The sequence below is a fragment of the Acinonyx jubatus genome, chromosome C1 (assembly GCF_027475565.1).
Source record: "Acinonyx jubatus isolate Ajub_Pintada_27869175 chromosome C1, VMU_Ajub_asm_v1.0, whole genome shotgun sequence".
Classification (NCBI taxonomy): Eukaryota; Metazoa; Chordata; class Mammalia; order Carnivora; family Felidae; genus Acinonyx; species Acinonyx jubatus.
In genome coordinates, this window is record NC_069381.1 from 53,073,756 (window position 1) to 53,099,135 (window position 25,380).

A 25,380-nucleotide genomic window follows, 5' to 3' on the forward strand; every position below is an offset into this window, starting at 1 on the left:
TTTTTTTTTTTAATTTATTTATTTGTTTTCAGAGAGCACCCTCGAGCAGAGGGAGAGGAGAGAGAGAATCCCAAGCAGGCTCCACGCTGTTGGCACCCAGCCTAACACTGGGCTCAATCTCAGGTTTCATGAACTGTGAGATCAGGACCTGAGCCGAAATCAAGCATTGGATCCTTATCTGACTGAGCCAGCCACCCAGGCGTCTCAATAGAGCCTTTTAGATGGATTATACTTCTAGCTACTAACTATATTAGAAGTTAAAACTGGGAAATTTAAAAAAATGTTTGTGAATTCATTAAACATGACGATAAATCCATTACATATTAACATTTCTATGAAAAATAACTATTTTCCAAAACAAAATCTGAGAAGAATAGTGTTGTTTTCATCTATTTGCAAATCTCTTCAATGTCTTGCTTTGTAAAAGAAAGCTGGATTCTTCTATCTGGTTCTTCGTTCAGTTTGTGTGCTGTGTTGTTTTGGTTAAAGTACAGAAAGAATACTTGGCTTCACATAGATGTGTAGTTAGAGAAAAGGGGAATTCACAGACCCCAGAAAGGGTGTTAATGGACTCTTGGGGTCCTTGGACCTCACTTGGGGAACTGCTGATTTAACTAATCTTCTGTTGATGGAATTTAGGTTACTTACTGTCCTTTGGTATACAAAGCATGCTTGACTAGGACTTGAATGTCCTAGTAACTATGTCTTTCAGCAAATATGTAAATGCCAAGCAGTGTTGGCTTGTGGGATACAAAGAAGTGAGACAAAGTCTATTTCCTGAAGGAGGTTGAGGCAGGTAAACAAGGATAAGGTAATAGAGGCTGAAAGATGTACATGTGTAGGTCCTGTGGGATATGGGGTAGTATGGCCAACCTAGCATTGAGAAGGTGGTGAGATTATGGAAGGGTTTCTAGAGATGATTCCCGAGCTAAGTTTTGACGGATGAGTCCAGCTGCCAGGTGAGGAGATGGGATGGTTGTTGCCACCATATAACTGGAACTCCTTTCAGAGCTCGTGTATGGTCCACAAGAGATCATTGCTCTTGTGGCTTGATCACACCTGTGTGTTACCATTTTGGCCTTTATTCATCTCTTATTATGCTATTAAAGGAAAAGGTTGCTGTACCTGCTACATATCACTTTTTCTGGTTTTCATTACTTGGTGCTTATCTTTAAGATACACACAAATATATTAGCATCATAATTTATGAAGCTTTTACACTTCTGCTCCAAACTTCCTAGAACTCAAGTGATGGCACCTGATCATGAAACTCATAAGTTGGGTACCAGACTATTAGCTACAAATGTACCCATTATAGAGGACATATTGAATTGCCTATTTGCTTTAAAATCTACCAAGTAAATTGTTAAATGGTATTAGGCTACTCTGCTCTTAAGCAATCTGTGTAATGCATGTTGTAAGATTTAAGGACTAGGAAATTGTTTTTCTTGTAAACTTTTAGACAGTATTCTTTTACACAGTGGGTCAGATAGCTCAGCTCTTTTAGCAAACTAGATTGTTTTTTAAAGCATGATCAGGTAGTAGAGGCTTTGAATTACTGTGTGCCCCCCCCCCCCCACCTTAATGTTTAGTTCTCAAGTTCACCTTTAAGACATGGTCCAAAAGGTCTCATTGGTACAGTTTCATGAAGTACAATTAGATGGCTGATGTTATATTTTAACAGTCTCATGTCCAAGTTCCAAGAGTTCTTGGTACTAGTTAAATGACAGACCTGGCAGCAAGCATCCCTTATTTAGCCAGAGAGGCTGATGATATTGAAATAATGCATAGTCACTCCTGTTCATCAAATTCCCAACAAGCTAGAAATCAATTGTTTTCTGTTCTTCAGCACTTTGTTATTGACCTACGACTGTGACTTTGGCACTTTATAATTCCTGCCACTTGGTCATCATAACTAACATTTGCACTGGTCGAGCATGTGCTAGGCCCTGCACTGGCTAATGGATGTGTCTTATTCTCTAGTCTACACACAAATTTACAGAGCAGTTGTTACTACATCCTTTTGCAAATGAAGAAATGGGCTCAGAGAGGTCGGATTACTTGCTTTAGGTCAAATAGCTAGTAAGGTAGAGAAGCTAGTAGTCAAACTTGGGATTCCATAGGTAGGGTTAAACTTCCCATTATGTCATGCTGCCATCCAGGTACTCCAGTACATAGTGAAATATCCACTTCATGTCTTATAAACAGGACACGGAACAATGGATGGCCAGGGCATCATTGCAGCTCAGCTCTCCACAAGTACACTGAGGTCAGCAGGTTCCAGGGTAGTCTAGAGGTATGTGTTTTGTTGTTCTGTTCCTGAAACATTTAAAACAAAAATCTAAGGAAATGCTGACTTCCTCCTCCCTCCCCAAAAAGAGAACCCCAAAAGGTCTAAAATAGAAACTTTATGCAACTGTGAGGAGGTACAAATTACCGTTCATTGTAATGGTAAGACTTCTGGAATAATACCTGAGCCTGCTGTTTCGTTAGTCATTTGGCAGATGTTTCTATGCCTACATTAGGTATGAGGAGGCATGCAGAAGAACCCTTGAGGCACTCACCATTTCGGGTTCAAATTCTAGGTTTCGCATTATGTTCCCATGAGTCATGGTGGGATGTGTGTGGGTGAAGTGTTGTGAGGTCATGGACAAGGTGGGGAGGGCATTGTTCAGGTGCACCTTTCTCCTGGAATGCCTTTCACACTTAATCTCTCAAAGTCTATTTTCAGTCTCATCACTTCTGTGAAGTTTTCCACAGCTGTTGCAGCTACATATCATTTTTTCTCTGCAATTTCTCTTATACCCATCTGTATCTGTAATATGGCATTCATTATCATCTCCCTGTAAGGTGATCTGTTTTGTAACATCAGTTATATAGTCTCTAACCATCTCAATAGTAAATTCACTAGTGTCAGTTTAGTTCAACAAACGTTTTGATTGCTTGTTATGGCAGGAGGGGAGATGGGCTATAAACAAGGGAAAAATAGTCAAGGTAACCTTGTATACCTTATGCTTTAAGCCTTGCATGCTATATAAGTATTCCCCCCAAAATATGATGGTGCAGTGATGGAGAGTGCCTGGGAAGGCCACTTTAGACTGTGGGTTGGAGAAGGCCTCTCTGAGATGATGTTTAAGCTGAGCCCTGAGTGAGGGTAGGAGCCAGGTGTGTGAAGATTTGGGGGCAGAGGAAGGGCATGTGGAGAGACCCTAGAGTAGGAGTGAGTTTTTCCTGGAGGAGAGGAGGCAAGTGTTTCTGGAGCACTGTGAGTAAGAAGGAGATGGTAGAAGGGGAGGCTGCAAAGGTTGACATAGGGCTTTGAAGCATAATCAGGAGTTTGGGCTTCCATGTAACTGTATGAAGAGTGACTGGGGTTTTGTTGTTATTGTCATTATTTTTTATGTATAACACCTTTACTGAGATATCTACAATAGCACTTATCCTTATATAGTGTATAAAACCAGTGGTTCCAGTGGTTTTTAGTATATTTATAGCATCATGCAACCATCACATCACTACTGCCTAATCTGAGAACATTTTCATTACCCCAGAAAGAAACTGCACTCATAAGTAGTCATTCCCCATTTCCCCTCCCTCCAGCCCCTGGCAATCACTAATCTACTTTCTGTTGGTATGGATTTGCCTACTCTGAATATGTCAGGTAAATGGACTCATACAAGATACTACTTTTTGTCTCTGGTTTCTTTCACTAAGCATGTTTTCAAATCAAAGTTCAACTATGTTGTAGTTATGTATCACTACTTCAGTCCTTTTTATTGCCAGGTAATATTTATTGTATGGATATACCACATTTTGTTTATTCATTCATTAGTTGATGGACACTTGGGTTGTTTCCTGCTATTAACATTAATATACAGATTTTTTTTTTTAATATTTTTTTTCAACGTTTATTTATTTTTGGGACAGAGAGAGACAGAGCATGAACGGGGGAGGGGCAGAGAGAGAGGGAGACACAGAATCGGAAACAGGCTCCAGGCTCTGAGCCATCAGCCCAGAGCCTGACGCGGGGCTCGCACTCACGGACCGCGAGATTGTGACCTGGCTGAAGTCGGACGCTTAACCGACTGCTCACCCAGGCGCCCCAATATACAGATTTTTATGTGAATATATGTTGTCATCTCTCTTGTCATGTATATACCTAGGAGTGGAGTTGCTGAATCATATAGTAACACTATGTTTAACATCTTGGGGTGCCTGGCTGGCTCAGGCAGCTAAGCAGTCAACCTTGGCTCAGGTCATGAGCTTGCAGTTTACGAGTTCGAGCCCCGCATCGGGCTCTGTGCTGACAGCTCAGAGGCTGGAACCTGCTTTGGATTCTGTGTGTCCCTCTCTCTCTTCCCCTCTCCTTGCGTGCATGCACTCTCTCTTTTTCTCTCTCTCAAAAAAAAAAAAAAAAAAAAAAAAACAGGGGCGCCTGGGTGGCTCAGTCAGTTGGGCGGCCAACTTCGGCTCAGGTCATGATCTCGCGGTCCGTGAGTTCGAGCCCCGCATCGGGCTCTGTGCTGACAGCTTAGAGCCTGGAGCCTGTTTCGGATTCTGTGTCTCCCTCTCTCTGACCCTCCCCCATTCGTGCTCTGTCTCTCTCTCTATCTCAAAGATAAATAAACGTTAAAAAAAAAATTTTTTTAAAAAACATTAAAATAGTTTTTCAAAAATCTTGAGGAACTGTCACCTGTTTTCCAAAGCAGCTCAACCATTTTATGTTCCCACCAACAATGAATGAAGGTGGCAATGTCTTCATATTCTTGTCATATTTGTTATTGTATGTCTTTTTTGATTTTCACACCCTAATGAGCATGAGGTGGTATCTCATTGTGATTTTGATTTACATTTCTCTAAGAACTAATGATAATTGAGCATCTTTTCATGTGCTATTGACCATTTGTACATCTTCTTTGGTGAATGTCTATCCTGTTCATTTTTTAGATGGCCTCATATGTTCCTTCTGTGTTGAGTTCTTTATATATTCTGGATACAAGTCCCTTTTTATTTTTTTAATTTATTAAAAAAAATTTTTTTACGTTTATTTATTATTTTGAGTATTATTCTGTCAGCACAGAGCCTGGCACGGGGCTCGAACCCACAAACTGTGAGATCATGACCTGAGCCAAAGTTGGACACAACCAACTGAGCCATCCTGGCACCCCATGAGTCCCTTTTTAGATATATGACTTGCATATATTTTCTTCCATTCTGTGGGTTGCCTTCTTACGTTTCTTGATGTTGTCCGTAGAAGCACAAAGTTTTAAAATTTGATGAAGTCCAATTTATCTGTTTTTTTTCTTTTGTAGCTTGAGGTTTTTGGTGTCATTGCCTAATCCAAGGTAAAGCCCTTGTTTTTAAATATGGTACTGACAATCTGATTCATATTCTGTTCTGCTTGAAGAAATATACTATTTTTGTTTGTTTTATTTTATTTTAATTTTTAGTTTTTTTGAGAGAGAGCAAGAGAGAGTGCATGCAAGAGGTGTAGAGGAGTAGGGGGAGAGAGACTGAGTATATTAAGCAGGCTCCACACTCAGCACACAGCCTATTGCGGGGCTCCATCCCACAAACTTGGGATCATGACCTGAGCCTGGAATCATGACCTGAGTCGAAACCAAGAGTCGGAAGCTCAACTGAGCCACCCAGGCACCTCCATTCACATTTTAAATAGATCACTCTGGCTATTTGTAAACTAGATTGGAAGGTTCTAGAATGAAAGTAGGGAGAACAGTTAAGATGTTAAAATGTCAACAAATGGGTAGACTTCAAATATCAGTAACTACTTGTTAAATTCGGCATATTCCAGTAGCATCCTGTTAGTAGGAATCAAAAATGGTCTCTACCTTTAAGGAGATGACAAGGTAAAACATACACCCAATTAATTGTTTATTAAGGCAGATTATACTGAGTGCTATTAAAAAAAATGAATGAGGGGCACCTGGGGTGGGCTCAGTTGGTTAAGTGTCTGACTTCAGCTCAGGTCATGATCTCACAGTTTGTGAGTTTGAGCCCCACATCGGGTTCTCTGCTGTCAGCACAGACCTCTGTCCCCCTCTCTTTCTGCCCCTCCTCTGCTTGCACTCTTTCTCTCAAAAAATAAACATAAACATTTAAAAAAACCATAAAAGAATGACAAATTTTTTATAAGAACACTGAAGGGGTGCCTGTGTGGCTCAGTTGTTTAAGTGTCCGACTCTGGATTTCGGCTCTGGCCATGATGTCCTGGTTTGTGAGATCGAGCCACCCCAGGTTGGGCTCTGTGTAAAGAACACTGAAGTCATTTGTATAAACTTATAGAGTTCTTTTTGTATTTCCAGTGTCTGACATACCGTCAGACAGTGCTTAATAGTTGTTTGATCTATTTCTGGATGAAAAAGTCCATGAAAGCTGTGGGAGAGATGGTGTTAGAACTGAGCCTTGTAGGATGGGTAAGGTACTGGCAGGTAGAAAAATGGGAGCAGGGTGTTTTTGATGGAGGGATCATATATGAGAGGAGGTGATTACAATTAAGGATATTTTGATTGAAACCTAGAGGTGGAACAATTACAGGCATGAAAGTTAGAATTGTCCTTTGGGGCTTTCATGTAATTCCACATTGAGTTTATAAATAGGAAGGTGGTTCGGAATCAATTCCTTCCTCAGATTCCTTTAGGGGTATGATGGCTGTTTTTCATAGCAAAGTAGGAGTGGATTGTAGGGGAGAGAAAGTGGAGCACAGCTAAGGTGGTGTCACAAACAGTTTAGATCAGGTATAAGGTAAAAGTAATGAAAACGGGAATTTGGGAGAAGCTGCAATACCTAATATGACTCTGTGCATGGGAATGGCAGCGCCAAATGCAACTCTTTAAAGGGATGAGTTTCAGTGATTGTGGGGGAAAGTGGACCTAGTTAAAAGGAAGATAGTCCACGGTTGATGATAATGACAAGTTTAACATACCTGCAGGAAGTTCCAGGTGCAAGTGTCTAGTGGATTTTGGCATAGCGAATAATAGGCACCGGCAGTTGGCTCTGTGGCCTAGAGGAAATAAGGTTGGGCTTTGGAGTCATACCTCTGTCATACCTCTGTCTAAACTTCTTATGGGCTTAGTTAACTTTGGGGAGAGTTAATTAACTTGATTTCCTCAGTTGTAAGAACCCCACCTCACAGGGCTGTTTGGGAGGGTCAGATGGGGTCATCTGTGTAAAATGCCTGACAAGTAGGAGGGTTCTCTCTGTGGTTTCTTCCCCCTTCCCTGGAGTAGTAGTACTTTGATTTCATTTAAAATCTTCTGCAGTAAATGTGGTGCTTTGAATGGAATCACTGGCATAATCTAGTGGGATTTAGGCAATATATAGGTGTGTGTGTGTGTGTGTGTGTGTGTGTGTGTGTACGCGCGTGCACCACTCAGCTGCTCAGCAGAGGCTACAAGCACTCATTGTTTTTAAACTATTAATTGTGCTGACCTAATTTTTAAAACTGTCTTGTTTCCATTCTTGTCCAAACAAAAATACTTCCACTAAATTTCTTTGTGTGCCTCTTTTGGAAGACTCCTTTGGGAAGACCCAAAATTGCTTTTTAGAAATTTTGTCATCATTAAGATGGACATTTTTCTAACTTTACCTGTGTGTCCGATTGGATAGATTTTCTCAAGGTCTTTTAATGTATTGGGCTGCTGATGTATCTGATTTGACTTTGGCTTTGCTTTGTTTTTCTAAATTCTGACTTAACTGCTTCTGTATTTTTTCTTCTGCATGACCTCTGTAGATCTTGGTAAGAATAGCTAATGTAGTTTGCAGGAGAACTATAAAATATTGATTGCATATATGAGTACAGCTTCCTAATTTTCTTAAATGGTAACTATAAATACTGTCTCAGGACACAGTTTATTTTTTCTATAAGGGAGATTGATTTTTAACTTGTATTACTTCAGTGGCTTAGTTTTAAAAAAAATCAAGAATCTAGCTTAGAATACAAAGAAAGAGCAAGACCTCCTTCCCATTGAGCTCATAGTTTTGTTTTAGTTTTCTAGGGTTTTGGTAACTAAACACTATGCACAACAATGAATGTGTTAAGTTTAATTATTTGTTCCTTTTCTTAATGCCTTAGAATTGGAAGGAATTTGAGTTCTTCTGTCCAAGTGGCCATTCTGTGCTGGGTCCCTTCTCTAGGAGCTGACAGCCAACTCCCCCACTGGAGAAGGGCTTTTTCATTGTTGGATGGGCCTAATTGTTGGAAGACTTTTTTCTTTATACTGAGATGAAAGCCAGTCCTTGAAACCATCATCCATAAGCTGTCATCCACTTGTCCAACTTGAGTCTTTTGGTGTCACACAAATTAAATCCACTAACTCTGCAGATAATTGAAAACAGTTGCTAGGCACCACTTCCCGGACCTAAGTTGTCCTCCCCCCGGCCTCCCATCCAGAAGAATAGCTCTGGTTACTTCAACCATTCTTTCCAAGATAACTTTTCTAAATTCTTTTCAGCCTGATTTCATTATGACCCTTTTAAACTCTGATGGCTACCTTCAACAAACAACTGACTAAAATGGTGGGATCATTGTAGCTATAGTGGCTTTACTTCTAAATCTACTGTCTTTCTAAGTTTTTTTTGTTTGTTTGTTTTAAGTTTATTTATTTTTGAGAGAGAGAGAGAGAGAGAGGAAGAGCAGGGGAGGGACAGAAGATCCGAAGGGAGCTCTGTGCAGATAGCAGAGAGCCTGATGAGGGGCTTGAACGCACGAACTGTGAGATCATGACCTGAACCAAAGTCCGACACTCAACCAACTGAGCCACCAGGCACCCCTCTACTCTCTTTCAAATGAACACATTATTTGGGAGTATTTCTGAACATTGTCCTGCAGTGCACACTGTGGCTCAGTTAGCTTTGAAAAGCCGACAGTATTTGAGGGTATCTCAGAACCTAAGCACAGACACCTGGTACTCTAGGCTACTCAGATCTGTAGCCCTGTCCTTTGAGTGAGGGGTCAGATACTCTGTCTCTCCCTTGGTTCATTCTGAGCACTGAGATGGCTTAAAGTATTAGGGACAAGTTAGAAAAATTTGGGAGTTTGGTGGAATTACCACTTAGCCTAAATATTGCAGGACACTGATCAGTGATGAATAGATCATGACTAAATTTGCCCAGATTGTCATTAATTATAGTTTATTTGGATAGTTTCTACATACTGTTATATCCTAAAATCTAGGACTGTATGATTTTATGCTGAATGCTTTTGTGATACAAAACTCTAAGAGGTGGTATGTTTGTCTTTAAGAATTTGGGCTCAGGGCGCCTGGGTGGCTCAGTCGGTTAAGCATCCAACTTCAGCTCAGGTCATGATCACATGGCTCATGAGTTTGAGCCCCGCATCGGGCTGCTTCGGATTCTGTGTCTCCCTCTCTCTCTGCCCCTCCCCCTCTCATGGTCTGTCTCTCTCCCCTTCAAAAATAAACAAACATTTTAAAAAATTAAAAAAAAAAAAAAAAAGAAAAGAAAAAGAGTGTGGGCTCCGAACTACATAGCTGGGTTTGGAATCTGACTTGGCGACCCTTACTCTACAATCTTGGGCAAAGTAACTAACTTTTTTGTGTTTATTCATTTATAAATGAAAGTAATGGTGAGACTACCTCACTAGATTTCCTCGTGAGTATTAAGTTAATGTGTGTTGGTAGGGCTGAGGCTGTGGTAGGGTGAGGTGAGTAAAGCACTGTCCTCGAGTGAAAAATTTAAGGGGTGCCCATTAAACTCAATAAATCAGTGGTAGTGCAATAGAATGAACAAAATACAAGAATTTAAAATAAAAACCAGACCTGACAGATTGAGAAAGAATTGTTATGGATGGGAGTGAGTTGTTTAAATGCAGGGTTGGATTGATTTTCATCATAGATTTTTTTGCACTAATTTTGGTATTTTGAAATATTGCATTAAAATATTATCTTAATGACTAGAGTTTGGTTTTTTGTTGCCCTCTTCCATTTTTTTTGCCCAAGGTGAGTGCCTCACCCAGCTGATCCTAGTTGTAGGCCAGTGTGTTGGTGTTTGTTGTTAGTAGTTGATTGCAGTGTTAGTTTTGTTAAGGAAATACATTTAAGATCCTTGCGGAAGGATTTTTTCCCCCCCAGATTATATGTTTCTGTTAGGTTGTCTCAGAACACCAGTCAAAATCTATCTTGTCAAGGTTAGTTTTAGATTTGAATGTCATGTTACAAACACTGCTGGAGCTCAAACCCTGGAGAATAAAAAATGCATGCACTTAGCTTATGTCTAGAGGAATCTAGCCAAACCAAACAGCACTGAAACATTGCATTTCCTTAATGGCCAGGATTGTGAAAGACAGCCACAGATGGTTGGCTGAGCCATAGCTGGAACTACTGTTAGTCGGCGTGAGATGTTCTAAGTGGCAGAAGCCAGGAGCCCAATGCGGGTGGGAAGTGGTGTTTCTAGAAGTGAAATTAAGATGATAGAATCTTTCCGTAATTCTGGTTCTGATCCAGTTTGCCTTTAGTTATATAGACCTGATTATAAACATGTTTTGGAAAACTGTTTCATCGTTACTGGCCAGTGAAAGGCAAAAAAAGTTGTAGGATTGATTTTTAAAGCGTGTTGTTCTTAACAGTTGAAGTGTTACACAAGGCAAGGCAGCTGTCTGTTAGGACATCATCCCTCTTAAAGTGCCTACTTGCTTGCTTTTTTTCTTTCTTTTTTCCTTCCTTCCATCTTTTTTCTTTTTGATATAGATTCATCCAGTGTTGCTTTCTACACAAAGGAGAAGTAATTGCTCTTAAAAGGTCGTATAAACTGGGTGTTGATATTTTGCGTAAAATATGTGGAGTTAAGTAAACGAATAATCACGGTAGCAGTTATTGTTTGCTTTGATTAGGTTTAAATTTACCCGAAGACTTTATCATTTTGTTCTGAGATTGCGAAGAGATAGAATCCAATTATATACTTGAGAAGTGCAGTGACTTGAAAACATCACCTTATTTTGCTGGTTGCTGCCAGACATTGCTGCCTTGCTGTGGCGAGGTGGCTCTGTTGTTTTGAGTTTGGTCATTTTTAGAGACTCCAGATACCTTCTGGCTTTATAGTTAAAAAAAAAAATTGGAAAAATTTTTTTTTTAATTTTATTTTTATTTTAGACAGAGAGAAAGGAGTGCGAGTCGGGGAAAGGGGCAGCGGGAGAGAGAGTGAGAATCCCAAGGAAGCTCCAGACTCAGCACCGAGCCCGACACAGGGCTCCATCTCATGACCCTGGGATCATGACATGAGCCAAAATCAAGAGTCGGACGCTCAACCGACTGAGCCAGCCAGGCGCCCCAAGAGGTGGAAAATTCTTGTCTCAAAAAAGTGTATGTCACCTCTGTACCAATTTTTGGAGAACAGCTGTGGCAGCTGCTTTGTTTTCCTCCTTTAATTTGGCAGGTGGAGAAAGCATGGAAATTTCAAAGTGAGTTCTAAAATTAGAAGGTCTGGTGGAGCATTCACTTTCATGTATACGGTGTTTGGAATAGCAGTGTGTGGCAGAAGAAGATGTAGAGACTTGAGACTTAGGGGTTGAAATCGAGCAGCCAGTACATTGCTGGCAACATACGAGGCAAACATCTTTAGATTTCTAGGAACTCATATTTGGAATAGAGGCAACTATGGGAGTCAGTCGTCTTACCTGGAAAGTGATCCTTGGTTTAATGGGCAGAGTTTAATATTTCCTATTGGGCAATTTACTGATGCAGGCTGGCTGGGCCTGAGGGTCCTTGGCTTCGTGCAGGATAGAAATCAAATGAGAAGAAGTGAGAGCAGAGTTTATTGAAGATATAGAGAGAGCAGATACAGATAGAGCATGTGGGAGCCTCTGAAAGGAAAGGAGAGAGACTGTAGTCTCGCTTGAGGTTTGGGTCTTTATTGAGGATGGTGGCTTGGTGGATGTGCCCTCTCAGGCACCGAGCTAGGGGTCCTGCATGAGTCTTTTATGCCCTGGAGCCCCAGGTCTTGGGGTCAGGATGTTTGCAGTCAGTAGTCTTGGAAAACCTTCATGACATCCCTGTCTGCCCAGTCACTCCTTAGATGTTACCTATTTGCTAGAAGACTCCAAAGAAATCATTAAGTCCTTTAGGGAGAACATACATTATCAGTACCATAAGCCATGTGTAGGGTGGGGTACAGGTCCTAGCAAGAATAGAAGCAGGAAAATGAGCCCCCAAAATCCCAGGTTTTTGTTTTTGTTTGTCTTTTCACAAGATCCCTTCAGTTTCTCTGTCTCATTACCAGCTCATATTTAGATTGGTTAGACTTAAATTAGGTGAAGACTTTTAGAGTCCTAAGATGAAAATGCAATGTTTTTTTCTCTTCGTCTTCACTTTCTTTTCTGCTTCTAGGCCAGCTTGCACTGAGTTTTAAAGAGACTTGTGAACCACAAATCCTGGTGGTTGGTGTTGAGTCATGATGTGTGGCGTGGGAGTGACCGCAGTGCATGGGACAGGCGTTCTCTCCCTGTGAGGGTGATTAGTAACACTGGGTAATAGTCTGTGGTCATGGACTGGTACTCCATCATTTTCTATTGAATCAGAAAGACCTGGGCTCTCACCACCTGCTTCGTGGGCACACAGCTCTTTACTCCACCGCTTATGGTACTGGCCACTGTCCCTAATTACCTCCTTCTCAGATTTCATGCTTCTCTAGGATTCTTCACTTCTGCTTTTCAGTCTTGTAAGGGCCTCCCTTTTCAGCATTCTTTTCATCCCATATTGGACACTACCCAGATTTTCCTCTCCCAAAGGAGAGGTGGTCCTATTGAAGTTTTGGCATGATGATTAGAGTCTGCCACAAGCAGCATCTTGATGTGGCATGTTAGACACCACTGTGCCCAAACCTGTCAGCCATTCTTCACACGCTTCATTAGCTCCACCTGCCCATACCCTAGTTTAGAGTTAATTTGTTACCTTCTTGTTCTTTTCCTTTCTGGAGAATTTGCTCTTTTTCTGTCTGCCCAGCTTTCAGTCCTCTAATACCTGTTACTTGCTTATCTAGAATAGTTTACCTCATTACCATCTACTCCCAAAATAAATCACAGTCCCACCTTTGTTGAGCTAAAAAGTCGTTAAATTGCTTTTCCTGAACAAAGGACCTGGAACAAAGCATAGACAGATGCTTTAAAACTTCAGTATGTGTGTGTGTGTGTGTGTGTGTGTGTGTGTGTGTGTGTGTGTGTGTAATCTGATTTAATTTTTACATAAAGTTCCTTATTTCCCCTCTAGTAGCTCTAAGAAAGAGAGTAGTGTTATTTGGGGACAGACCCCAAAGAGTCAGGGTTTATTATTTTTTCTTGCTACATTTTATTTTGCTTTTCTTTCCTCCTTTTTCTTTTTTTAAAATTTATTTATTTATTTTTGAAAGAGAGAGAGAGCAAGGGAGGGGCAGGGAGACAGAGAGACAGCATCTTAAGCAGGCCCAATGGGGGGCTCCATCTCTCCACCCTGAGATCATGACCTCAGCCAACGCTTAAGTGACTGAGCCACCCAAGCACTCCGTTTTTTCCTTTTTTAAAAACCCCATCTTTATTTATTTGCTCATTCAACTTAAAAACTATTGAAGGAATCCTTTGCTCCCTGAGGCTCAGTTTAAGTCACTCAGCTGAACAAGACCTGCCCTTGCGGTGTTCTCATTCAGAAGGGGAGGGCAGATGGTTGAACAAAGGATTCAAGGGTGGGAGGTATTGGAGGGAGAGACAAATTGTTTAAGGAAGTGGTAGCAGGCTCTGGAGCTGGGGGTAGAAAGCCCCGCACTGATCTGACCTGTGATGTGTGCAGATTCTCAGATCCCCCTTCAATGGGAAGCCAGCCTGCAAGCTGCTGAATCACTTCGTATCTCCAGTTATTCAACTACAAACCAAGAATAATAATAGTACTGCTTCCTAGTGTTGTAGGAATTAAATGAGATAATGAATATATGAGATTAGAATAAAATTTGGTCCATTATTTAATTTTTTTTAATGTGACCTGTAATAGTGTTGACATAAAATTTGAGGCCCAAGATGGAACCTGTCCTGTCTGGTGTGCCACGTCAGCAAAATGAAACTTAGGTAACCTTTGTGCCCCTACAAATGCTCCACTTGACCAGAAAAGCAGTGTTTCCAGTCAGCTAATCCCCAAACTCGATGCCAGCTCTGGGGCATCTCTTCCCAAAGATGGTTGATTCTGGGCCCCACCCAATCAGATACTTTCTATTTTTTCTTGTGCTTTATCCTACAAAACCTTCCTACCTTCCACCTCTTTTTGTAGTTCTCGGAAAGGAGACTGTCCATGTGCTGTTAACCTAAATTGTCTTCTTTAATCAGTAGGAATTAGCTTAAGCTTACAATTGAGTATATACATACAAATACATAAAAACCGACACACATCCTAAATTTTATAATATTCTCCCTTTTTTGTGTGCAAAATGCTTTTGTACACAAAATACTTTTTCAGTTTCAAAAAAAATAGTGATCTTGACAGCAGTTGGACAACCACTGGTCTAGCACTTAATAAGTATTTAACGAGTGATGCTTCTGGTATTTTTTTCCTATTACATTCTTTAGTTAAATTAGTTACCTGTTTTATTCAAATTGGATAGCTAACATACAGTGTAATATTAGTTTCAAGGGTACAATATAGTGATTCAACACTTACATGCAACATCACAACATGCTCATCACAACAAATGCCTTCCTTAATCCCCACTACCCATTTAACCTGCCCCCCCCCACCCCCCCCCACCCCCGGTAACCAGCTTTGTTCTCTGTAGTTAAAGTCTGTTTCTTGGTTGGTCTTTTTCCCCCCCTTTGCTTGTTTTGTTTCTTAAATGCCACATATGAGTGAAATCATATGGTATTTGCCTTTGACTGACTTATTTCACTTAGCATAATACTCTCTAGCCCCATCCATGTTGTTACAAATGCAAGATTTCATTCTTTTTTATGGCTGAGTAATATTCTGTTGTATATGTACACCACATATTCTTTATCTATTCATCAGCTGATGGACGTTTGGACTGTTTCCATAATTTGGCTATTGTAGATATGCTGCTATAAGCATCGGGGTGCATGTGTCCCCTTATTAAAAAAAATTTAATTAGAGCGCGAGCAGGAGAGAGTGGCAAAGGGAAAGAGAGAGAGAATCCCAAGAAGGCTCCATGCTCAGTGCAGAGCTCGATGTGGGGCTTGATCCCATGACACTGGGATCATGACCTGAGCCAAAATCAAGAGTCGCTCAACAGACTGAGCCACCCAAGCGCCCATCCCTCTGAATTAGTTTTTTTGTATTCTTTGGATATATACCTAGTGGTACAATTACTGGATGGAAGCGTAGTTCTATTTTTATCTTTTTGAGGAAGCTCCATACTGTTTTCCACAGTAGCTGTACCAGTTTGCATTCCCACTAACACTGCAATATACTATTATTAACTATAATGAGTAATCTGTACATTTTATCACCATTACTTATGTATTTTATAACTGAAAGTTTGTACCTTTTGACCACCTTCACCCATTTTGCTCACCCTCACCCTGCATTCCTCCCTGCCTCTGCTCTGGCAGCTACCAATCTTTTCTTTGTACCTATGATCTTGTTTTGTTGTTGTTGTTGTTGTTTGTTTTAGATTGGATATGTAAGTGTGATCGAATGGTATTTGTCTTTCTCTGTTTACATCTGACTTATTTCGCTTATCAGGATGCCCTCAGCGTCCATCCATGTTGTCACACATGGGAGGATTTTATTCTTTTTTATGGCTGAATAATATTCCAGTATGTGTGTGTGTGTGTGTGTGTGTGTGTGTGTGTGTGTGTGTATACATATGTACATATGTATGTGTATATACACACACATATACATATATCTCATATTTTCTTTATCCATTCATCCATTGCTGGACAGTTAGATGGTTTCCATATTTTGGCTATCACAGATAATGCTGCAGTGAACATGGGGGTGCAGATATCTTTTCAAGTTAGTGTTTTCATTTTCTTCAGATAAACACCCAGAAGTGAAATTGCTGGACCATATGGTAATTCTATTTTTAATTTGTTGAGGAACCTCCATACTGTTTTTTACAGTAGCTTCCCTCTGGCATTACTACTGCTCTTGTTCTTCCTGGGTGTTCAAGGATGATTGCATGTCACCCTACCTTATGACCCTCCTGGGAGCCCTGTCATAGAAGTGTTAGCATCAGTTGTTTCCCTCCTCCTTGTCTTTGTAGGACTGTCTGCTGTCAGCCCATGGAGGCTGGTGAGCATGGCACATCTTTGGTGTTGCTGTAGTTCTCCACCAGAGCACTGCCAGGAAGCTGTGAGATGGAAGGGTGCGGAAAAGACAGAGAGGGAGGAGGGGAGAGAGGAAAGAATCCCCCATGGGCAGCATAGCAGTGCACCCTGTTTGAACAGATGGCACTGGAGGAAACAGCAGCTTCCCTTATGTTGACCTGCAGCCAAGATCCTGCATGGAGAGGCAGCCAGCAAGGTGCGTGGTGCAGCCAGATCCACACCCTGGGCCTTTTGCAATGGGAAGGAATTCCTTTTTCTGTTGCTTTAAAAGTGAAATTCCTCCCTGTCCTCTGAATGCACCTAGTAATTGAGTTGTGATAAGGTTACAAGGGAGGCAGAGAAAATCTAGAGAGTCATGAGATTTGAAAAGTATGATCCTGCTCAGGGCTGAAAGTGCCTGGTATGGTGGGTACCAAGGCAGACTTGAAGAACGTGAGCTTGAGATGGTTAAACACTGTGAGTCTAAAACTCATCTATGATTTTGGCAAACCTTTCAGATTACTTGCCTTTTCCCATTTGTTCCCTTGCCCAACTTCTGTTCTTCCATCCCAATCTGCTTTTTTCTCCTCTGCTGCTTATATAAGCCAGCATGTGGTACCGTGCCAGATGTTCATGGTATGTTTATAAATGCATGTGTTCCTATTCTGGGCCAAAAACATTCTCCTGACATAGGACATCCAAAATTTTTTGGCTTATAAAATTCCAATATCTTTTTCTTTCACGATTTATTTAAATTCTTAAAATGAGGTTACTGCACTATTTTATTCTTTGAATCAGTATGGAGTGTCAAATAATAATTGATAAGCTGGTGTGGACAGAAAGCTTAAGGATAAAGAATCTGCTGGATTTCCTTTGTGCTTAGATACCGGATCACCTTTTTTCTCAGCACTGTGAGCCCCTCCCCTACCCAAAGTCATGGCTTTTGTCCATACATATTTTTAATCTTGGCTGTTATAGAAACACATCCATTGGACCCAGGGTACAGAATTAGACTAAGTGAATGTACATATGCAGTCTGGCTAGAGAGAAAAGAGCAAATAGGCCAAAGCACTGGCCCTTATTCTCAGGATGTCTTGCAGGCAAGGTGTGATGGAACACTAAGAGATGGCGTAGGCCTGAGGTCTGGTCGGGATTCCACTCCTCATATCTCAAATGGGTGTAATGACCATGAAAGCAGGGAGATGCTCCTTAGTCTGTGAAGTCCATCTCCTCTGCTCACTTAGAATCTTGGTGATTGAAAGCACACTGGTGTGGTTGGACGCATACTGGGGAAGCTGATCCTTCAGCCCCAACACATACACAGAGTCAGGTAAAGGAAATTGAAATTCCACCTCCAAGATGGCAGAGCTAGAAGGGTCCAACAGCCTCATGTAGGTGAGGAAACTTGAGGCCATGATAAGTGAAGTACATTGATATGTTCAGTCCTGTGGGCAGTCCTTGGGAGCAGAACTCTTAACAGCCAAGGCTTCTGATTTTCAGCCTAATACAATTTTCAGCCGGATACAGTTCCTTGTATCATATTGGCTCTTTGTCTCTTAATGGAGCCATTCCAGTGTGTTTAAAAGGGTATTGTCCCATGGTAAAAATGCAGATAGAATAAGTAAACTATATGATCTCGCTTATATGTGGAATATAAAAGCAAAACAAAACAACTCTGAACTCATAGATACAGAGAATAAATTGGTGGTTGCCAGAGGTGAAGGGTGCGGAGGAGGTGTGAAATGGGCAAATGTAGGCCAAAGGTACAGACTTCCAGTTATAAAATAAGTCACAGAGACGTAATGTGCAACATGGCGACCATGGTTAGTAATGCTGTGTCACATATTTGAAAGTTACTAACAGAATAGATCTTAAAAGCTCTCATCACAAGAAAAAAACATTTGTAACTATGTATGGTGACGGAAGTTGACTAGATTTATTGTGGTAATCATTCTATAGTATTTACAGATATCCAGTTATTATGTTGGACCCCTGAAACTAATATGTTATATGTCAGTTTTACCTCCATGAAAAAAATCACATTACATATTTTTTCACTTTCAATCTCACAATTAGTGGTAAAGAGGTGCACATTTGTACTTTACATAATTTTGGGTTCAAATCTAGGTTAAAAGAAAAATCTTTTTACTATTAACCTTCTTTCGATCTAGGGAATGATTGATTATATAGATCATAGATTCAAATAATGTTAGCTACAATTTTCTGTGGTTAAAACACCAATACTAATTATCCCCATGATAAGCTAGATTTTGTACCTTAAGACTAAATGGCAAAGGACAAGCTTTGAAGATGGGTACTTCGTGCCAAGTCACTGTTCCTCAGGAGAGACCTGTGGTCAATGACTTGATCTCTTCGGGGTCTTAGTCTCATTATGTCCACAAGAACAAAGAACAAATAGGATGGAGGTCTTACTTCATAGTTTCAAAGTTTTGTATTATGTTATATAAAATGAAATAGAACTTCTTTAGCAATAGTTTACAATCCCTAATGTCTTGTGATTTATCAAAGAAACTCTTTTGGTAAAGCTTATCTGTGTCATACAGACATCCAGTTTCATCTCAAAAGGAGACATCAGATTTTGGGTAGTCTAGCCTAGTACAGCTTCTCACTTGGGGTGACTTCCATGCACCTGCCTGTTAGTTTCAAAATCAGTTGTTTTCCTCATGTTAAACTTTCTGCTTCTTCTGTTTAGAGAATATTTTTAGTCTTAATCTTAGAAATCTATAAGAGTTGACTCATATACATTTTGTGGGTGTTTAAGAATGTCAGATAGCGTTAGGAGGAGCAAACATCCACTTGTTGGAACAGATCCTTTTTCGTTAAGAGGTCAGGCTTGGGATCCAAGTGCAGTCTGTGGTAATGATCTTGCTGCACCAGCTTGAGTAGACTTAAGCAATAGGTGTGAGAACCATTGACAAAAGGGATGGAATGTCCATTTATGTAGCTAAATCAGATAACAGTGTTTTGCTTAATTTAGTGATTTATTTTACTCAGTTATTCAGTGCCAAAGAATTAGATGGTAAGATAACATTTAAAGGAAGCATTGCTGCACATAGTTTTTACTGTGTGATTGAGAAGGTTTTTCTGAGTCTTAATTGCCTAGAAGTCGTGACTGTGGTTAGTAGGACTGTTGTACAATACAGTCCACAGAAGATATGGCAGGGGTAAAGTGAGATGAAAGTTTACCAATAATCCGTAGGACCTTGGAGACGGGAAGATGGAGAGTTTAAAGATATGATACTTTTTCATCTCAAGTGGTACCTATTGATGGTTAAAATAAGATAGTCTCTAGCCTCAAGGGCATTACAGTCTTGTATGGAGGATTTGTAAACAACCCCACTTAACAAGAAGAGTGAAAGGTAGACACAATATGTTTGTGCAGACTGTGACCTGCATGGGGTGTGGAGCAGAGACATACAACATGACTGGAGTCTTCTAGCCTTTAAGTGGCAGTGCCAGGATTTGAACCTAGGCAGTCTGGCTCAAAAGTGTATACTCTTGGCCATTATATTAGGTTCAGACTTTTCCTCATAGTTACCAAAAGCAAGTGTCAGGGAGTAATTAAAAATCATGTCTTTTTGTTGTGAAGGAAAAGAAAGCCTGGCTGTGAGCAAGGCCAATTGAAGGGTGGATACCGGACATCTGAAATGAGTCATTTGAATTAGTGCCAAAATGCCTTATATTTAGGAATTTCTTCCATGGTTTCTCTAAAGCTCTTTGATATCTTTTTTTTTTTAAGTTTATTTATTTTGAGAGAGAGAGAGAGAAAGACAGCACAAGCAGAGGAGGGGCAGTGAGAGAAAGAGAGAGAGAGAGAGAGAGAGAGAGAGAATCCCATGCTGTCAGTGTAGAGCCTGACTCAGGGTTTGATCTCACAAACCACTAGATCATGACCTGAGCTGAAATCGGGGATCAGAGACTTAACCGACTAAGCCACCCAAGTGCCCCAGGACTTTCATATCTATTCACAAATTTTTTTTGTAAAGTTTATTTTCTTACTGAAAGAGATTTATCAAAGTGATATCAGTGATAAACAGTTTATGGAATGAAGATTTTCTTCATTTTGTAACTACTCTAGTGCCAAAATATTCTACCAAGTAGGGGAGATAAGGAACTTGTGGTTTGAAGAATCACAATACTACAGTTCATATCTGACCATGCCTTATATAGGGAGTGTGTGTGTGTGTGTGTGTATGTGTTGGCATTCTCAGTGACAAAAGTTTTGGAGAAGGGATGATACTGGAGGCAGGCAATGGTTTCTACTGATTTTAGGTAGCATTATGAAGAAATCAAGCTCTTTTACAGGGGCCTTACACTCAGCATTTTCTAGCTTGAACAATGAAAAGAACATTGAGTAGTTATCTGTTTCTGGTGATTAGCCAGGCATCTTGGGAATTTGCTGCTATGTGGACATTTGTCCTGCTCTGTCTTCTGTATCCAGTTTGCCCTCACTTTATAGGCAACCAGAACAAAATAGGGTATGTAGTGTGTATATGTTTCAAAGGATAACAGTTGTTTATCTACGACTCAACCTAAGGGATAGAACATTACCAGTACCATAGAAGCCTCCCATATGCCCTTTCTCCATTACTCACAACTGCTATCTTGCATCTTAAAATTATTATTCTCTTGCTTTACCATGAAAATATAATATATAGTTTTTATTTATTTATTTTGGAGAGAGGGAGAGACAGAATCCCAAGCAGGCTAGGCACTATCAGCGCAGAGCCCAGTGTGGGGCTCAAAATCATGAGCGGTGAGATCGTGACTTGAGCTGAGACCAAGAATCAGGCACTCAATCGACTGAGCCACCCAGGCTTATATATTTTTGCCATATATGCATGTATCCCTCAGCAGTACTTCAAGGAATACGCAAGTTTAATTTTGTGAGCTTTAGACTTTTATAAAAATGGGCAGATCATTTGGGCAAGAAAACATAAAATTAAACCTTGTTTATTTTTCTTTCTGGTTGTGTCGGTAAAAGATAGGAGATCATTCTTAGAGCTTGATTTTGTTTTGAAATAGGCCAAGTTGTCAACTGTTTGATGCCTGGCCAAGCCATCAGAAGCATATGAGAGATTACTTCTGATGTTCCATTGTTTGCCTGACATGTAGGGAAATATGCTATAGCATGGCACAGAGTATAGTTGCTTAGTAAATACTTTTAAGTGAATGGCCGAATTATAATTGCAAGATCAGTGAACTTAGGACAACTTCCATGTAGTTGTTTTTGATATTTCTTTGCAACTGAACTGAATGTGGAAGTCCTAACTGGGAAAAATCTGTTCCAATGTAAATTCTTAAATTTCGAGTGCAGATAAGTAGCTGAAGTATTTGTACTCAGATCTGATTGTTATGTCATGAGTAGCTACCTCTGTTACAAAAGTTTAGTTAGCTCTGGTCCTCTAGGGAATGAATGGAGTTGGAAGGACCAATCAATTTTCAAGTGCATATATTGTTTAAAATCTTTATATATTTATTTTGTGAGAGAGCGCAAAGAGCCCAGCATGGTTCAATGTCATGAACTGTAAAATCATGACCTGAGCTGAAATCCAAGAGTCAGATGCTTAAGTGACTGAGCCACCCAGGTGCCCCTCAAGTGCACATTGAATGTCTGTTTTGAAAAGGTGCTGCAGAGACAGTGGTTGGTGTACCAGACAGATTCCATACTGTATGGTGGTGCAGACTGGCATGAGAAATACAAACGTGATGAATGCTACAGAGCTGGAGGACAGGATGCCATGGAGTATATAGAGGGGACCTAACCTCAGTTTGGGGAAGCTGAAGAGAGAAGAGAGACCTGGGGCTGGACGGTAGAGATGGGCTGGGGTGGAGCATGTGAGTGAAGGGAGAAAAGCTACCAGGCTGCTTGAGGGTAGGTGTGGGCCAGGTCTTAGAGGGACTTAGAAGCCACTGAATGGGCAGTAGAGCTGATTCGTTTTAAGTAGAGACTCAACATGATCAGAGGTACAAGTTGGTCCATTCTGGCTGCAGGGTGGAAAACAATGGCATGAGGTTGTGGGATGTGGGGGAAAATAGTGTTAGGAGGAAGCTACTGATTATTAAATCCTATCTTTTGATCAAAGCCTAGCCTTAAAGGGGAAATAAAATCAGTTTGAGATTTATACCAGAGGCAAAGTGACATTTAGAATTTCAGTAGCCTAATTATGAGCCCTCTCTTTGATGCTGTTTATTTTCCAAGGTTAAACTTGAGGTTAAATGCAGAGTCCTTTGGTTAAACTTCTTCCTTTCATCTGCACATGTGTCATGGATTGCTAAGAACAAAGTGCTCTATTTCAGAATAGTTCCTTTCCAGCTCCCACTGTGGAAGCTTAAGGAGATTTTTCTCCAGTATAAAAAAAATTTTTTTAACGTTTATTCATTTTTGAGAGAGAGAGAGAGAGAGCGCGCGCGCGCGCACGAGTGGGGGAGGGGCAGAGAGCGAAGGAAACACAGAATCTGAAGCAGGCTCCAGGCATTGAGTTGTCAGCACAGAGCCCGACACGGGACTCAAACCCACAAACCACGAGATCATGACCTGAGCTGAAGTCAGATGTTTAACCGACTGAGCCACCTAGGGACCCCATCTCCAGTATTTATTACTATGGGAACCTGGTCAATCTCCTGGAGGTACTCTCATAATATTGTGCCCCCCCCCGGCCCCCTCCAATGACTATGTCCCCTGCTATGTCTATGTCTATGACTATGTCTATGCTTCTAGCAATTCCTCAATTACAATTTAGGATTTCCTACCTAGCACTGGTTCCTGAGGTGCTTTCCATTCGTGAGTCTCTGCTCAGGTAAGATGTGACTCCTTTATTTGCCTGTCTGTCCCTCTAATCTTGGGGGCAGTAGTTTGCCCCGTGTCCTCCCCTCTCTTATGGATCCAAGAGAGTTGTTTGTGGTTTGTTTTTCAATCTATTCAACTTTTTCTTCCTCTAAGGACAAAGTGGCTGTTTCCAAGTTCCTTACATGCACACTAGGGCATACATTGTTGTTGTTGTTGTTGTTGTTGTTTTTGAGAGTACGAGCATGCATGCAAGTGGGAAAGGGGCAGAGAGAGAGAATCCCAAGCAGGCTGTGCACTGTCAGCGCAGAGCCTAGTGTGGGGCTCGAACTCACAAACCTCGATTGTGAGCTGAGCCAAAGTCAGAGGCTTAACCAACAGAGCCACCCAGGTGCCCTCAGGGCACATACTTATTAACAAGTAATTATTTGTTCATGAGTCTGTTCCACTTCTCTCCTAATTAATAAGCTCCTTGAGGTCATTCCTATATCTGTGTTTGTAGTGCCTTGCATGGTACCTGGCCTGTAGTGGATGCACAAAAAATTTTGGTTGGTAAGTGGTATGTTCCGGGAGACGAGAACCTTCACGTGTGGTTGTCCGTGATTGGAGTCACCTGGGTGGACTTGGGGTAAAATGGGAGGCTTCTTACAGGATACTGGTGGGGTCATTGCATAGCTGATTAGAGGCCTGTGGCACCAAACACACTTGACATTTTTGTCCTGATGTTGGCACTTTCCAGGTTGGTCATTGAGATAAGAGGTACGACAGATATTCAAATGAAATAAAAAGACCTCATTTGCTTTTGCTTAAAGTATTAATAGTAATTGAGGTTTGATCCTGTAAGTTGATTATCTTGAAGTTCTAATCCTTGCCTTTGTTAAAACAAATATTTTTGTCTCCATTGTTAAGAACTAAGGGAGTCTGGTTGGTTTTCTGCAACTCTGGACTGGTATTTCAGGGATAACTCCTTACTGGTCAAAGGTGAATGAGCTGGCATTTGGTTTGACCAAATTCATTTAGTGTGTGACCAATAACCTATTACTATTTCACAATATATTTATATGGAACTGTACTAGCAAGTAAGAGCCCGTATAACTTAATTGTGATAACTGTTATTTAGTTTTTCTGCCTGACAGAATGAAATTCTGTAAAATTTGGCTGTTTAAAGTTTTCAGTGGGTTAGCACCCAATTCCAGTGTTTAGGTTCTAAGCTCTAAGCTCAAATATCAGGTTGGTACAGTCTGCCGCAGGGTAGATGCTTAATCAGTATCAACTGAAAGAATATTTAGTGGGTTCAGAAAGTATGTATGTATGTATTTATGTATTTATTTTTAATGCTTATTTTTGAGAGAGAGAGAGCACAAACAGGGGAGGGTCAGAGAGAGAGAGGGAGAAGAGAATCTGAAGCAGGCTCCACACTGTCAGTGCAAAGCCCAACGTGGGTCTCGAAACCGTGAGCCTGAGCTGAACTCTGACACTCAACCAGCTGAGCCACCCAGGCGCCCTCACAGAGTATTTAAACTACAAAACCCACCATACCATGTTCTCCAGTTATCCCCTCCCTGAATAGGGAACCATTTACTTCCTGTTTCATGACACTATCTGTTTTTCCCATGTTGAGTTGATTTCTGTTTGGAGGTCATTCAGTCTCTGGAATGTTTAAGCTGGCTGTCCTGAGTATTTAGGGTCCTGTTGAATGGATTTTGTACTACCTAAATATGCATGTGTGTGTTCTCATGGATTTTCTAAAGAAATGTCATTTGCTTAATTGGCTCTCCTAGTTATTCAGAAAAAAATATTTTCTTATTAACTAGTCTTAAGACAATTCATTATAAATCTAACATCCTCCCCATTGAGCAGCTGACAATGTTTTGTTATATTTACTGCCCTGAGTACAATAATCTGTGTCACTCTGTTAATGTGACAGTGGTAAATTTTAATTTTTTTAAATGTTTATTTATTTTAGAGAGAGAGAGAGAGTGCGAGCGTGTGCCAGGGAGGGGCAGAAAGAGGGAGACAGAGAATTCAAAGCAGGCTCTGTGCTGTGGTTCTGTGCTCACAGCACAGAGCCCCATGTGGGGCCCGAATTCAGGAACCCTATCATCATGACCTTAGCTGAAATCAAGAGCCGTTTAACGGACTGAGCCACCCAAGCACCCCTGAAAGTGGTCAATTTTAATGTGAAAGAAATGAGGCCAATAAAAATACCTTTTCTGTATCTTGGAAGTATAAATTTTAGACAGATGACCAAGTTAACAGATAGTCTTAAGTTGCATATTATCTTAAAATTTTAAGTTTGGTATTTCTTAAATACACA

The 25,380-nt window shown here is 40.7% G+C and overlaps 1 protein-coding gene and 1 long non-coding RNA gene across 7 annotated transcripts in view; one reads left to right on the forward strand and one right to left on the reverse strand.

The window, feature by feature from the left end:
• AK4 (adenylate kinase 4) overlaps positions 1-25,380 on the forward strand; it is a 72,856-nt gene that overhangs the window by 7,874 nt on the left and 39,602 nt on the right. Inside the window, exon 1 of one of the 6 annotated variants that reach the window (XM_027058980.2) lies at positions 2,209-2,296. The exons of the other annotated variants lie outside the window; for them this stretch is intronic. The gene's annotated coding sequence lies outside the window, so the exon portion shown is untranslated. Of the gene's footprint in view, positions 1-2,208; positions 2,297-25,380 lie in introns of those variants that run through there. 6 annotated transcript variants of the gene reach the window in all.
• Positions 2,053-23,395, reverse strand: LOC128313882 (uncharacterized). The gene is made up of 2 exons (XR_008294927.1): positions 23,030-23,395; positions 2,053-2,319 (listed from the first exon to the last, which is right to left on the reverse strand). It is a non-coding gene; the product is annotated as an uncharacterized LOC128313882 (long non-coding RNA).